The sequence below is a fragment of the Apis laboriosa genome, unplaced genomic scaffold (genome assembly GCF_014066325.1).
Source record: "Apis laboriosa isolate Shangri-la unplaced genomic scaffold, ASM1406632v1 scaffold14_cov150, whole genome shotgun sequence".
Taxonomy (NCBI): domain Eukaryota; kingdom Metazoa; phylum Arthropoda; class Insecta; order Hymenoptera; family Apidae; genus Apis; species Apis laboriosa.
In genome coordinates, this window is record NW_025221798.1 from 2,251,187 (window position 1) to 2,267,798 (window position 16,612).

General features: G+C 26.5%; 1 protein-coding gene, 1 long non-coding RNA gene and 1 pseudogene across 3 annotated transcripts in view; all 3 read right to left on the reverse strand.

Moving 5' to 3' along the window:
- LOC122710643 overlaps window positions 1-16,612 on the reverse strand; it is an 83,665-nt gene that overhangs the window by 32,155 nt on the left and 34,898 nt on the right. The gene's annotated exons all lie outside the window — the stretch shown is intronic.
- LOC122710645 lies at window positions 474-3,070 on the reverse strand. 2 transcript variants are annotated; one of them, XR_006345966.1, is made up of 5 exons: window positions 2,975-3,070; window positions 2,739-2,826; window positions 1,857-2,170; window positions 1,068-1,786; window positions 474-975 (listed from the first exon to the last, which is right to left on the reverse strand). It is a non-coding gene; the product is annotated as an uncharacterized LOC122710645 (long non-coding RNA). The 2 variants fall into 2 exon arrangements; XR_006345967.1 differs by lacking the exons at window positions 2,739-2,826; window positions 2,975-3,070 and adding an exon at window positions 2,307-2,355.
- Window positions 7,174-9,892, reverse strand: LOC122710644 (annotated as a pseudogene).

The following is a 16,612-nucleotide window of genomic DNA, read 5'->3' on the forward strand; positions in this document are numbered from 1 at the left end:
TTCTGATAACTGAATTTTTTTTTTTTTTTTTTGATAATCGATTGAAAATTGGAAAGATTGTGAGTTCTGTAAAGTGAATGGATCGATTGAAAGAGCTGTGAAACATTAACTATCTGAATTGATAGAGAGACAAATTTATTTTGATAATTGGATTTTTTTTAAAGAAACTAAATTTAAAATAATTTAGATTTGGAAATTAAATAATTTTTTAAAATAATTGTTTTCAGTATTTATTATATGAAAATTAATATAATAATGTGTTAACATAATAATATAAGAATGTATAATACGATTATTTTTGATGTGATCATTTTGCTTCAATTAAAAAAAGTTTGCCTTAATTCAAAAAAAAAAAAAATTAATTCAAGAAATATATATTTTCATACAATAATTGGTATTATTGAGTTATTAGTTATTCAATTTATTCAATTACATTGATGGAAAATTTTTTTTACATATATTGTAGATAATAATTAAAAATTATCAGAATAAATTTATCATCCTTTAATTACAACCTTTAGTTATATGTTTAATTATATTTTAACTATTATCAGATATATATCATTGACTAAATATGTATAAAATATTAACTTTAATCCAAATGTGTAAAGGAAAGCTAAAAAAAAAAATTAAAAATTATTCTAATCTCAAAATTCTCTTATTTAAACACTTTCGAGGATACGATAGTACGTAATCAGCTTGTGGTCCAGGAGTATCACCTTGTGGCTGATGGTTATTCATGTGTCACGTGCAGAGCTTTAGAAATGTTCATTGGATGAGGGTGGCAAAGGATCGATGATCGGATCTGAGTAACCTCTTTGGTAAAAGCATTCGATTGGGCTGATAATCGAAGGGCGCCGTCCATGACCTACCACTTAAATCTTGACTACTTAGGAAAGGCAGGATTTCAAAGAGATCAATTCGATGAATTTAGAGTTCTAGGTTGATTCTTTTTGGTTAATCGTAAATTGCAATCTAAAAATAAATTTAAACGTTATTGTCGATGTTATCTTATTCTTTATTTGATTGAAAATTAAATGAAAATATCAAAATATAAAAAACAATACCTGAATTAATTACACACAGCTTTAATCTATAATATGATATAGATTCATTTTCAAATTATTTTTCAAATTCATTTTTATTTTCTCTATATTCTTAATATTCAAATATATCCATTATTCTTATAAATATTTTTATTTAATTTCAATTATAATTATTACATCAGAATTTCGGTAAAATGAATCATTTGATGTTCAATAAAATTAAGATGAAATGAAACATCTTTTATATCTCTATAACTTTAATCTAGGTATATATCTTTCAATAAGATCTTCGATTAAAAAAATCTTAATTGCAAAAATTTTCTTATCCTTTCGAACCTTCCTCGAGAAACTATCGCAATCTCTTGAGATTTCCATTTAGAGCAACTTTTATCTCCGACTGGAATAAATCCTCTAAAAAAGTTCCATTGAAGTTTGCGGAACGTTTGAAAAACAATTCAATGACTGATGCATTGCAGGAAGAAAAATTGCACTCCACCATAAATTTGTAATATGAGAAAAGAATCATGGGATACCAAATTCAAAAAGTCGAGATTAATTCATCTTAATATAAAATGCATAAATATTCTTTCTTCTTTTTTTATGTGTATTTCTTAATTTTTTAATATTTTACTTTTATATATGTAAAACAATTCAATCGAATCTGATAAATCGTTCAAAAAAAATCGTAGATTTTACAGCAAGAAATCAAATTCATTTTTGGCAGTCTTTGAATAATATATCTGAAAGAAATTTTATAGTAAGTTTTAAGTTTGATCTTTCATTTATGATTGAACATGTTACCATTATTACTTCATTGATTATTCCATGCAGTAACTAATCCAAGAAGCTGTATCTCGCTCAGCTGTCGATTCACAGATTACGGGAAATCGAAGAGGTTCGTTGAATGTGTGTTAGCACGAGGAACTTCAAGATTTGCGGTATCCCACGAATTCGTTCCTGTGGAAACTGCGGACTTTAAGCACGGACGATGGATAACCGTGAAAGAAGAGAAAAGGATTTTTCTTTTCGATGGATACCCTAATTCAAGTTTCGTTGGGTCATAAGTTTTTTTAGAGTAGAATGCGTTCCCGACATTAAAAAATGACCATATTCTTGTGTGGTTGCTGTAGAGAATTTTATATTATAAGTATTATTCTTATCTTATTTAGTTTTTAATTTTATTGCTTGTTTTTGTATTATTTATTTTTATTATTTGTTAACTATCTATGAATACAGATATTTTTGTATTTAATATCTTACATGATTTAGATAGATGAAATATTTATGTATACTCCTTTCTTATCTAATTTTTTTTCATTTATATTATCTATTTCTTATATATGTTTTCATTAATTCATATATATATATGTATATATATATTTTTTATATTATTATATATGATTATATATATTTAAAAACTAAAGAAATGATATTTCTTCTTCAGAAGTGAATATAAAAAGTACAAAAATACTTTTATAATCTTATTTTAATTTTGTGGATTATGTCATATTTCTATGCTAGATATAAGATGTAAAAAATTGATTTATATATTCATATTTCTTCTTTTATTCATATTTTTAAATAAATTAATTTAACAATTAAAATTTTGAAATTATTATAGAAATATGATCCAGAACAATTCAATTGTTTCTCAATTTTCAATGTATTCTCAATGTATTTTCAATTTTTTACCTGTTTATGATTTATAGTTTAAAATACTAACAAAAATCACTCCATTCTATTGTATTAGTTTTTAACATATGAAAAGCTTTTTTGCAACCTGAAGCAAGATAATATAATAAATTAATATTTATTATATGGATGTATATAATTTCTTTGTAATAAAAAATTAATTTTAATTATACAATTATAAACTAACCTAAAAGTAAAATATTATTAACATATATAATGATACATTATTTACTTACATATGTATAATACGTATATTTTTCAAATAAATTTATTCTTTCAAGAATATTTTTCACTTATTTTCCACTTTACGCTATTATACACTTCCATATAAATAATTAATAAAATTATAATTCATTTATCGTACTCTTTTCTTTGATCCTATAAACATTATTTAACAAAATATATTGTATGTATAAGTTAGTATGGACGTTTAAAAAATTTTGATGATCAACGCCATCTCGCGTTTGGATCACCGAAGCTCGGACTCGTTATTAGCATAGCAGAATGTACAAGGAGGTATGCGAATTCGTGTGACGTCACAGACAAGGAACGCAACATTGTGCGAGAAGGACAGAGAGTATTTCCCGCCAATCAAAGGACGCCATATTAAAAATTCATTAATTACTCGTTTTCTAATTAAATATTCTGCACTTTTAAGCTTGAATCTTAAAGATAGAACTTCAAGCAAGTTTCCTATAACAATTTTAATGAAAAATTTTTCTTAATTAATTATTTATTAACGATTAACGCGACGTATGTTCTAATACGTTAATGACGCCATATTGAAAATTCATTAATTACTCGTTTTCTAATTAAATATTCTGCACTTTTAAGCTTGAATCTTGAAGCTAGAACTTCAAGCAAGTTTCCTATAACAATTTTAATGAAAAATTCTCCTTAATTAATTATTTATTAACGATTAACGCGACATATGTTCTAATACGTCAATGACGCCATATTGAAAATTCATTAATTACTCGTTTTCTAATTAAATATTCTGCACTTTTAAGCTTGAATCTTGAAGCTAGAACTTCAAGCAAGTTTCCTATAACAATTTTAATGAAAAATTCTTCTTAATTAATTATTTATTAACGATTAACGCGACATATGTTCTAATACGTCAATGACGCCATATTGAAAATTCATTAATTACTCGTTTTCTAATTAAATATTCTATATTTTTAAGCTTGAATCTTGAAGCTAGAACTTCAAGCAAGTTTCCTATATCAATTTTAATCTGAAATTATTTTTCATTAATTATTTATTAATGGTTAATGCGTTATATCGAATCGATATCATTGCCATTCATTACATTTTTTGTAATTTTTTGTTGATATGAGATTTTTTTTCTAAATTTGGTTATATACATTTGAAAAATTAGTTCCTTTTTTAACTTCACATGTAAATTTTATTTATAATTTCGTGGTTATTTAAATGAATAAATTAATTGTTTATAATATGAAGATTTGTGACTCCGACTTTCTGTATAATAATCGTTAATAAATAATTAATAAAAGGGAATTTCAGATTAAAATTGATACAGGAAACTTGCTTAAAGTCCTAGCTTCAAGATTCAAGTTTAAAAGTGCAGAATTTTTAATTAGAAAACGAGTAATTAATGAATTTTCAATATGGCGTCATTGACGTATTATAACATATGTCGCGTTAATCGTTAATAAATAATTAATTAAGAAGAATTTCTGGTTCAAATTGATACAGGAAACTTGTTTGAAGTTCTAGCTTCAAGATTCAAGCTTAAAAATATAGAATATTTAATTAGAAAACGAGTAATTAATGAATTTTCAATATGGCGTCATTGACGTATTATAACATATGTCGCGTTAATCGTTAATAAATAATTAATTAAGAAGAATTTCTGGTTCAAATTGATACAGGAAACTTGTTTGAAGTTCTAGCTTCAAGATTCAAGCTTAAAAATATAGAATATTTAATTAGAAAACGAGTAATTAATGAATTTTCAATATGGCGTCATTGACATATTAGAACATATGTCGCGTTAATCGTTAATAAATAATTAATTAAGAAGAATTTTTCATTAAAATTGTTATAGGAAACTTGCTTGAAGTTCTATCTTTAAGATTCAAGCTTAAAAGTGCAGAATATTTAATTAGAAAACGAGTAATTAATGAATTTTTAATATGGCGTCCTTTGATTGGCGGGAAATACTCTCTGTCCTTCTCGCACAATGTTGCGTTCCTTGTCTGTGACGTCACACGAATTCGCATACCTCCTTGTACATTCTGCTATGCTAATAACGAGTCCGAGCTTCGGTGATCCAAACGCGAGATGGCGTTGATCATCAAAATTTTTTAAACGTCCATACTAACTTATACATACAATATATTTTGTTAAATAATGTTTATAGGATCAAAGAAAAGAGTACGATAAATGAATTATAATTTTATTAATTATTTATATGGAAGTTTATAATAGCGTAAAGTGGAAAATAAGTGAAAAATATTCTTGAAAGAATAAATTTATTTGAAAAATACACATGTTATACATATGTAAGTAAATAATGTATCATTATATATGTTAATAATATATTACATTTAGGTTAGTTTATAATCGTACAATTAAAATTAATTTTTTATTACAAATAAATTATATACATCCATATAATAAATATTAATTTATTATTATTACCTTGTTTCAGGTTGCAAAAAAACTTTTCATATGCTAAAAACTAATATAATAGAATGGATTGATTTATGTTAGTATCTTAAATTATAAAGAATAAGCAGGTAAAAATTGAAAAGGAAAAAAAATTGTTCTGAATTGTACAATATAGGTTTTGTATAATAATTTTGAAAATATGTATAATATAATTTTATTTGCTAAATTTATTTATTTAAAAGTATGTGTTATTTATTTAAAAAAGAATGACTAATTCAATCAGAAATGTCAATGTCAAAAAATCATTCTATATGTTATATTTTAACAATAAATATTTTTAGTTCTTACTTGTACGTAAAATTGATAAACTTAATTCAAAAAAAAAAAAAAATGTAAAACTTCTGTTATTTACCTCTTACAATTTTTTTTTAAATTTTTAATATTTATTAATAGTTTTCTTAATTTTATAGAGACTTACCATTTGAATACTTACTTCTTGTAATTCTCTTTATTTTACAGTTTTTGGTATTTTTAAACAGTTTTCTTAATCTTACAAAAACTTACCATTTGCCATTTTGCAGTTGGATGATTACTATATAATGAAATATATCAGAAAAAATAATCTTAAACCGATCAATTTTTATATCTAATTGTAAAATTCAGAAATTGATAATATTTTCATTATTTTATATCTGAAAAAAGGAACATCATCTTTAAAATTTTTTCATAAAGAATTTAATCTCAAAAGAATTAATTCATGAACTTTGAAAATATACTAAACGAATTTCATTCATTTGAAATAAAAATGTTTTAAAAAAATATTTACAATGATATTATTAAAAGCATTAAATTCAATGTTTATATTATCTAAATTTTTTACTATTAATTTCTTCCAATCACCGATCAATCCTCCCAACATCATTCCATTTCCTCGACAACGGTCTAACAATACAATTCCATCATCGTACATATTTCGACCGATTATAATCCATATTGTTCTCATTGTACACACGTAATGGATTTCGAATCGGTAAATTTATCGATACGAGAGAAAGAAAGGTTAAATAAAAACCACATGGTTGAGTTACGATGGAATGAGACGAGTAACTTCTCTTCGAGGATGCTTATTCCTTACAAAAACAGAGGGAGTGTTTACAAAGAAGAAAGCAACCATAGAGAGATCTGGCGGGGAATTAAGTTTTCACAAGTAAAAGCATCGAAATGGCTTGGAAAAGCAAGTGGAAAAGTTGGTGGTGGTGCGAAAAAGACGAGAGCTCAAAGGAGGGGATGAAACCGGAAACGACACAGAAAGACAGGCCTCCCGCCTCTCTTCTGTCGCGAGAATACCTCTCGGTTGAATGGTGCTCGATATTCTCTTCTTTTTCTTTTAATTTCTTTTTCTGTCGCAAGAACGAAGACAGATTGCCACGCGGTGAACCCTGTTTCCTTTGCTTCCATTCGATTGCTTTTCTCTTTTCATTCGTACCTTCGAAGAACGTTTCATTCGTTTTCTTTCTTATCTATTCGTCCATTCTATACTTTTGTCTCTCAATAAAGGAAACTATTTTTTTCTCCGTATCGAATAGGAAGACTCGAGAGTATGAGCTGTAATCGGTTACGATTGTTGTTTTTAAGTTAGGTTAGGAAAAAGTACAACCGATTATTATAATTATTGCTATTATTAGTAAAATTGATATGAACTTGTAAGATTTTCACGAATATAATTTGTACAAAATTTCTATTCTGAACATAATTAAACTAATTAAACTAATTCTTTGCTAATTATGAAATAAAAGAAAATGCTTAGGATTTTATTCACATTATAGAATAAAACTTGAATACTTTTTTTGTAAAAAAAAAAAATATCTATTTTTTGATTTTGTAAGATTTTCAGCAATATCTAAAGCTTCTTTACCATATGATCATTTGCTATCAGGAAAAATACACTATCTATACATACCTAACAAATTTAACTTAATCTAACCTAACTTAATCATCAAAGCTACATGATCAAAGAATTGGAAAAATATTGAAATATTGAATCGATACGAAAGGAAATTTGGAAAAATATTTGCTTATAAGATTATCTGACAAAGAACTTGTGGTTCTGAAGGTTGTAGTTTCAATTAAGAAACGCTGTCACGCCACTTTTAGTACTCTTTGGCAATGCAATTAGCCGGGTTCGCCACTTCTAGCAAAGGTATCCCTTAAAAGGGCTGAAAGCGCGTGATAATTAAGACACCGGTGCCACTTGCAAGAATAATTAAGTACTGGGGACCGAATAGCGGTCGATGCTTCTTTCCTTGGGGAGATGGATGTGTAGGTGGTGCGGTGATCGCTCGAACGAGCACGCTCGTGTCGTCGGTTCAAGAATATACCTGTGAAAATTAAGTGAGGTTAGGAAATGTTGAATGGGAACGGTGATAATTTGATAGAAGTTGATGAACAAGAAAGATAGCACGTGGTTAGCTTAATATATGAAAAGTTTTAATGGAAAGAGGGAAAAGATGATATAAGAGGTTTGAGGAAACATACATTTTGAGAAGAGAAAGAGATTTTATAAGTAGATTTATTTTAAAAATGTAAAAACAAAAAAAAAATATACTTAGACCTGGATAAAAAGAAAAATGTCGCTTCTGGGAATAGACCTTCCCTAATAGAATTCCAAGAATTCGAATGAAGAATATGTTTACATTTTTACAGCGAAATCCATTAACAAATACCTAAAACCAAATAAAATAACAAATATTAAAATAATTTAAAAATGCATACAAAATAAAATAATTTTATTTTAATCATTGTTGTTCATACAACAACTTATTTTAATATAACTCAATTATAATATAACACGATATATCAATTATCGTATTGGTTTTTTAAACCCAGTTCAATTTTAATAAAAAAAAAATTCTTTAAATTTCTCAAATTAATTCTCAAATTATTATTCAAATAAAAATCAAATAATTTGATTTGATAAATGACCATTGAATAACCTAAAATTTACCAATACATCGAATTTGATTCCAATATTATTAATGGGAAATTATCTTTCTCCGCTTGTTTATTTTGTAAAAAACACGATGTCGAATGTCAGAAATTAGCAAAAATCATCGAAATATTTCTTATTTTCAATCTCGAACGAAAAATATCTATATCTCGCGATAAACGATTGGATAAAAGAGATCGGACACGGAGGAGGTTATCTATTGGCCGAGAATCAGTTGCCAACTCGAACGACGCAAAAGTCACTTCGATTTCATGGTTTAAGAGACGGTCGATCCGAAAGTCGCGCGCGTGAAATTCTTTTTCTTTTTTTTCGACGATAGAAATTGAATTTTCCGAGTTTTCGAATCGGCGGCGATTCGATTTGTTCCACGATGTCAGCGTCCGACGAAACTTTGCCGAGTTAACGATTGAACGCGATCGATTCTGGCTCTGGAGGGAAAAAATAAGGGCGAAGAGAACGAGGGATTGATCGAATGTTACTATCGATGCGTGATATTAAAAGGGGAATTAGAACCAGAGGCATGGAAAAATTAGGCTGATTTTTTTCGAGTTAAAATAAAAGGGGGAAATTGGAGTGTAAAAGATTATTGTTATTGATTTTTTAATTAAAAGTGAAAGGAAATGTTCGAGAAATTAATGGATGATTGTTCGAGTTAAAGTAAGACGGAGATGAAGAAAAAGAAAATAACGTTTGAGGCTTTGTTTTTTAGTTTAGTTTGAGTGACAATTTTCATCAATTTTTCAATTGCTATTAATTAAGAAACAAAGCTTCAAAATACAATTTTATATATTGAAAGTTGCATTTATTAATAAAACCTAAAAGTAAAATTTAATTTATCGTTTAATTCTATCATTAAATTCTTAATTTTGCAATCACGTAATTAACAATTGCCAATTTTAATTTATCCTTTATAAATTTATAAATACCTTTATTTTCATTCAATTAATTTAATTCAATTTCAAACAATACAATTCAACACACAACAAAAGAATATTTTATTATAGACTTTGCTTTTACAGAAATCATATTATAAAATACACGCTGTGAATCAAGCGTATCTTTTAAATTAATTGAAATTTACATGCGAATTAAATAATTTTAATTAAATAAAAAATATTTTTATCCCAAAATTTTTTTCCAATTTCTTTTTTTCACAACACCGATTCACTTTAACTAAAATTGCAATAAATTGCATTAAAAAATCGATTCATCTTCCAAAACGCGCAAAGATACCCCTTTCGTCCTAAAATTTTTCCAATTTTTTTTATTATTTTTCAAAGAATATCACCTCTCCATTTCATTTCTCCAATTTATCACAATTTTACAAAACTCGTTCCATATTGAGGCCACGACATTTCCAGAAAAATTTCAACCTGAAATTACCTTCATTACCCTCGCTACCTTGGCATTATCCCCTTTGGTACACGAATATCGTGCCCTTTCATGTTCCCCATTCACCCCTCCGTGCCTTTCCTTAACAATGCACTTAGGACGCCATTACTGACAGCATGGCGTCAAATAACGCGGTGACAATAAAATTAAAACTATCCCGGCCGAATGGAACTGAATGCGCATTCAAGCACCTTCAATTCACACCATCACCACGATATTTCAGATCGCATTATCACGTTATGAAATATCGACGACACAATTGCACTCCATTTGTTCTTGTCTTTTTAACCCGTTGATCGATGCGCTAGTAATTTTGCAGCTTGGAACGATCAGAAGACTGAATAATTGTGCGGCAATTTTTCGAAAGAAGACGATATCGTGATTAATAAACTGGGCAGGTGGACAAAATTATTATTTTTTATAACGAAATAACGAATTGTGCTTTATTGAGGATTGAGAATTCTTAAGAATATTCTTTTTCTTCAAATATTAACTATATTTTACAATTATTCATAAGGAGTATTTAAAATAAAATTTTTATATCCATAAATAATGAGGAAAAGCAGAGTGAAAATGTTGAGTTGAAATTCTTTTCCCTACTTTATTCTTTGTCAATAAAAAAAAAAAAAATAATATCTCAGCACTTTTATTATCATTCTATCTTAATTTGTTAATAGTTAAATGTTTAAATCCTGTATTAATTAAATTTCATCTCGAACCTTCCTGCGGAAAGTTAAGTAACCTAATATTTAATATAACGTATAAATGAAGAAAAATTTCAAGAAGATAAATAAATTTAAAAAACAAAAATTGATAGATAAATTTTAAAATAAAAATTTCGAACGAGGAGAGAAATAAAATGTGGTGGTGAAAAATTGATCGTCTCTTATTGGAAAGATTGTATTGGCTGTTGTAAAGTGCATTCTATCGTGTGTTCGAACGTAGGAAAGCAAAATTTATGGAACGTTTACTGTCGTGGTTGGCGGGTTGCTTATAGCTTTTGTTACGTGTACGAGAGTTTCGCGCCATAGACGAGCATCCATCCTCTCATTTTTCTAGATATAAAAATTCCGATTAATGTTCTTGGTTCTGCGTCTAATAAATTTTTCGAGAAACAAGGATACAGATTAGAATCGAATGCCATCTTCGACTGAAAAAAAAGAAAAAAACTAAATTAATAAAATAGATTATTAAAAATATAAAAACTTATTAAATATTAAATATTAAAATTAATATTACTTTGATATCGATATGATAAATGATATCATCTGAATATATTTAATCTATTTAATTTACATAACTAAAATTTCTTGACACTTAATTATTCTAAGTTCGACTTCCACTTCTTCAAAATTCCTCTCCTTGGTTTCGAATATGCTCGCTGTTTTCTAAACACGTTGCACGTTGGTTTGAGTATTAATTGTGGAAGAAAAAGGAACACGAGGCGTATACAGAGTTGGGGAAGGATACGTAGTTATCGACGGTGAAAAAGAGAAGGGGGGGGGGGGGGGACGTGAAACGTGACCGAACAAAATGTCGGATCGAGATCCAACGAACGAGAAAAAGGGACAACACGCCTGACGAGAATACCGGAAACGGAGGATCGAATGGCACTGATCCGTCGATTGCTCAAATGTTTGTGAAGAATTTTACCTTTTCGATCATAGGCACGTGTACTATTTCATACCCTTGAACTCGTATTTCTCTTTTGAGAATAAATAAATTTATCATAAATTTGCTATTGAAACTTATCGATAATTTAGATAATTAATAATTTAAATTAATTTGCAAAAAAAAAACAAAAATAAAAATTGAGAAAAATAAAAAGAATTGGATCGAAAGATAAAATATATCCAATGATTGTATTATATAAAATTTGTACGATTTATATTTTGTTATTAAGTTTTTGTTATTAAGAATAACAGCAATATTAAGAAAAGAAAAAAAAATTCAAGAGATAATTATTGAATAACAATTTCAAGCAATAAACAATTTTGTTATTTCTATCGATCTCCAAAAAGGAAAAAAAAGGAAGAAACAGAGAGAGAAAGAGAAAATAAAAATACAAAAAGAAAGAGTTAAGGCTATTGTAGATAGATCCAACTATTGTATTGTGTATTGTGGCCGGAAATTCTCTTCGTTCGGCTCGTTCCTTCAATCACGATTCACGAAATTCATCGTGCAAAGAACGATTCGTTTGCTGCCTCTTCTTTTGTCACGCGTGCACAGATATCGTTCACCATGAACAATTCATTTTTCTAACGAAATAAATTTTTCACGAAATTGAATCGTTTCGTGGCAACGCTTTCGTCCTTTTAGTTTCTTTTTAATTTCATTTTTATTTTGTTTTGTTTGTTTTTTTTTCTTTTTTTACCAAACGAAAATATTGGAGGGAATAGAGGAAAATTTGAAAATTCGAGAATTAATGGATTGTGTTTAATGGATTCGAAAACTTTACTATTTTTTTGTATTTTTGTTTGTTTTCGTGTTCGATCGTTCATTTAGTGGAAAATAGTAAAAAATGAAGATGATAAATTATCCTTTTTAATTATAGAAAATTGTATTTGGAGAAATGTTTTTCAAGTCGTTGATTTTTTTACAATAATTTTATTAAAATTCTTTCCTTTATTTGTAATTCAGAGGCTATCCTGTAAAAGTTAATAAAATTAATTGAAATTAAGACATTAAAATTAATTTTAACCTAATCTTAAGATAATTTCTATTGATTTTCAATTTTTAGCAAAGTGATTCAAAGTTTGGAATACAAAATTTTATAGAAAGAGAATTTTAAATAATACTTTAAAGGAAATGAAATTTAGATGATCATGCATATATGAATCATATGTTTCACAAAGTCTTTCTTTTGAAACTACTATTAACAGGCAACAAAATACTTTTTCATCATTTTATGGCTCGCTGGAATATCTTTTTTATGATAAATAGGAAACTGCGAAACTTTGTATTATTCCTCAGAGATTCTCTTTTATCGTTTTGACAAAGCAATATTGCATGTCAAGAAAAATAAAAAAAATAAAATGAACTAAGGAAAAGAAAAATTTATCGTTCTTGTTTAAATTTTTTTTTAAATTTCTTATAAAGAAAAAATTTCATTCACATCCAAAACGTAAATACTTATCATAATTATAAAAATATTTTTGTTCTATGCCTCAAAGATTTTTCTTTCTTTTCTATAATATAATAATTAATCAAGTTCTGAAAAAATATAATTTAAATATTTTACCAGTGTTTTTTTTTTTTTCTTTTTCAAGTTACATTAAAATATTTAATAATACGAATATAAAACTATGTATTTTATAAGAATCCAGAATCGAATCATATTTAATTTATTTCTCTCTAAAAATTAATCTAACCTAACTTTTTATTTTTCTTAGGAAAGTAATATTTAACTTTTAAGTTTTTTCTATCACTTTCCAGTTGAGAAACACTGTTCTACATCAGCAAACACGATATAACGCGTTAAAATTCCAATTTTTAAGAAAACGATCGTTAGCACGACGACGAATCAAACGAATAAATCGTCTCCGTTGCCGTGGCTCCAATTTTGGATTAACGATGTCGTATCGCACACTCGATAATCATGGTAATGATACCAGCTAAATTTGCACTCGTCTCGTATATCGTTATATGTTACTTTTGCCATGATAATCAAAGAGCGAATCGAATTTTTTTATGGACAAAAAAAATGTAAATAAATCATTATAAATTACTTGCGATTAATTTAACTTTTAACTTTTAATAAATAAAATATTTTTTAACTTAAATTATAAAATTAAAATTATAACAGTTAAACAGTAATGTAGTAACAATAGTATATTCATTATGAGATAAAAAAAATTTAGTTTTGTAATGTATAAAATATGAAAAAAAATGCATTATCGTGAAAATTTGATAGAATAATCCAGATAAATAAATTGTAACATTTATACCGGATTAACAAATCTATCTTGTATATTATAAAAAAGAAATAATTGATTTAAATTTCTGAATTTATTTTTTATTATTTCAATGAGTAAATAACATTATTTTTAAAATAGTGAAAACATTGTCAAATATCATTTACAATTAAAAATAAAATAATTAATTCAGAAATATTGTATCTGAATTTTGTAGTAAACTTGTAATTTTCTAATTAAAATAAAAGTTAATTCATTTTTAAAATTTATATATATATATATATATATCTCAATTTTTCGATAAATATTTTAACAACAATCAAAGAAACAAAGAATTTTGCTGAATAAAAAAACTAATGATCTGACCAATATTTACAGTAGTTTGCTAAATTAAAGTTGCATTGAGTATAGTTGGTACTTAAATGGTCGACAATCTAGGAACATCAAGTGTGTTGGCAATAGTGGTCTAGACCATATCTAGACCAGTTTCTTGACCACAATAGTCGAGCAAATAAGAGAGAAAAAGGAAAAAATAAAGATTTCTTAAATTGCTTGGTAAGGTATATACAAGCTAAAAATCTTGTGAAATTAGCAAATATTTATAATAAAGTGTACTGTAGTTAGAAAAGAAAATTTTTATCTTTACAATATTAAAGCATGACAAATTATTATAATTTAAGTTTGTTTAATTACTTCGTTTCTTTTCCAATTTTTTATTGCAATAATTTTCAAAATAGTTGCTCAATTGCCATATCTAATAACATATGAATTGTGATGAGAAATAAAAAATAAAGAATAAAAAATTTTCGAAAAAAATATTAATAATTAAAAAAACAAAACCTCAATTTTTCTTTATTTTTGACTTAACAATCCAATAATTAATTCAAGTTATTTTAGCATCAAAATATATTATAATCAAAATATATAAGATTGATTTAATTATTTTTTTCTGTTTTAAATCAATTTTTTTCTCTACTTGTAATTCATATCTATCTTTTATCACTCGATTATTCATCTCTCCTAAAAACAAAATTTTATTTAGTAATATTAAAAAAATCAAAATATCGTTCCATTTCGGATTTTACGATTTCATTTCGTATGCCGATGTCTCGTGGAAATAGCCTTATATCGTTCGATCGCTCGTTGTAACGATCCTTTTAAGAAAATGGCCCTCGGCTCAAGTATCCATAAAACGATCCGATGTGTATTGTATACGGGAGATATACAGTGGTACTAGGCAGCTTGACAATCAAACATCTTCGAGGTTATATTTCAACTGAATTTCTGAACTTTTCTAGATATCTTCTCGTTTGCCCTTTTAATAATGCGTATCTACATGGCATAAAAATTATAATGGCATAAAATTATAAAGAATATAAATATAAAATGTATTGACAATTGTATTTTTTTTCTTTTTTTTAACAAAATAATAATAAGATTAATAATGAGAAAATGGTGAGATTAAACAACTGAAAAACATAACCTAACTTTTAAAATATAATAAGAATATAAAACGTGTAAATGTGAAAGATATCAGTGATTGCACGTGATGAAATGATGATAAGAGTAATAAAAAGAAGAACAAACATAACCTAACTTTTAAAGTTGAAATAAAGAAACTTGTAAGTAGATTGATGTTTATGCATTTATGGAAAATTTGAATATAGAAAGATGTATACTTGATGTGCAAAAAAATATCTATCCAATACATATATTTACATATTTTAATATTTCAAAGAGAAATTTTTTTAATTTGTAAAAAACATTCATTCTTTCTATTTATGAGATAAAATAATTACTGGATATAAAGTATTTAAAAAACACACGTGCAGAGAAAATATCTCTGCATCAACTTGGATATATATTTTTTTTAATTCACTTTTTGTAATTCTCATTTCGATTAATTACTGGATAAAAGATATTTAAAAAAGTACATATACAGAGAGAAAATATCGTCTGATCTCTGCCTCAAGATTACATTAAAGCCACTACGTTATCCAGCAAAGATTAAGTAGCTATTTCACGCATTAGAATTGGTCATTCCAAGATTACACTCTTATCTTCTAACAAAGCAATCCCTGTGTATATTATACCTAGTGGTATAACTCACTAATCACAACGAACTTAATTTCGCTTAATCCCAAGTTGCTTAAAATAAATTATTGTTATTTTGTAAATATAAATTAAATCCTTTTATATTATACAAGTGTTTTACTTTATTTTAATAAATAAAGGCAAAAATTGCATTTTTTATAATTTAAAATAATTTCTATTTTAACGACTTGTTTACGTGCAACGTAAATGAAGTACGTTCCCTGCATTAATTAATAATTTTGCATGATTGAAATTATTTTATTCGATGCTTCAAATTAATTTCTCCCCCTTCTGTCTTCTCTTTCATAACAACTGATTTTTATTCATTTTTAAATCTATGAAATACGTGATAAAAATATAAGATTCATGTATTATTTATACATAAATATTATCTTTAATTTTTATATTAATTATATCTTCATAATCATTATTATTTATTTAATTTAATAATCACCCTTTTATAATATTTCTTTTATAAAAAATTAATAATTTTGCAATTATATAACTTATGAAATTAAATGTATATTTTAATGTACAATTTGAATTTTAACTTTTTAAAAAATAATTTCCACCGAAGTTTTATTGTAATTAAAATTTTATCCAAATTCCCTTATCACATCCTCACCCCCTCGAATATAAATTCCTCCAATTCAGGAAAACACGATTTTTCCAACTGGTTGCCAGGATCGACAATGATCCGGGAATAAATTAGAAGTAGAAAAAATGAATTGCAACCCCCGTGAAACCCCCGTTGAAAGGAACTCCCTTGGCCAACGTTTAATCGTCGTGACATTTCACAGCAATTTAACTACGTGCAAATGACTCTGTTG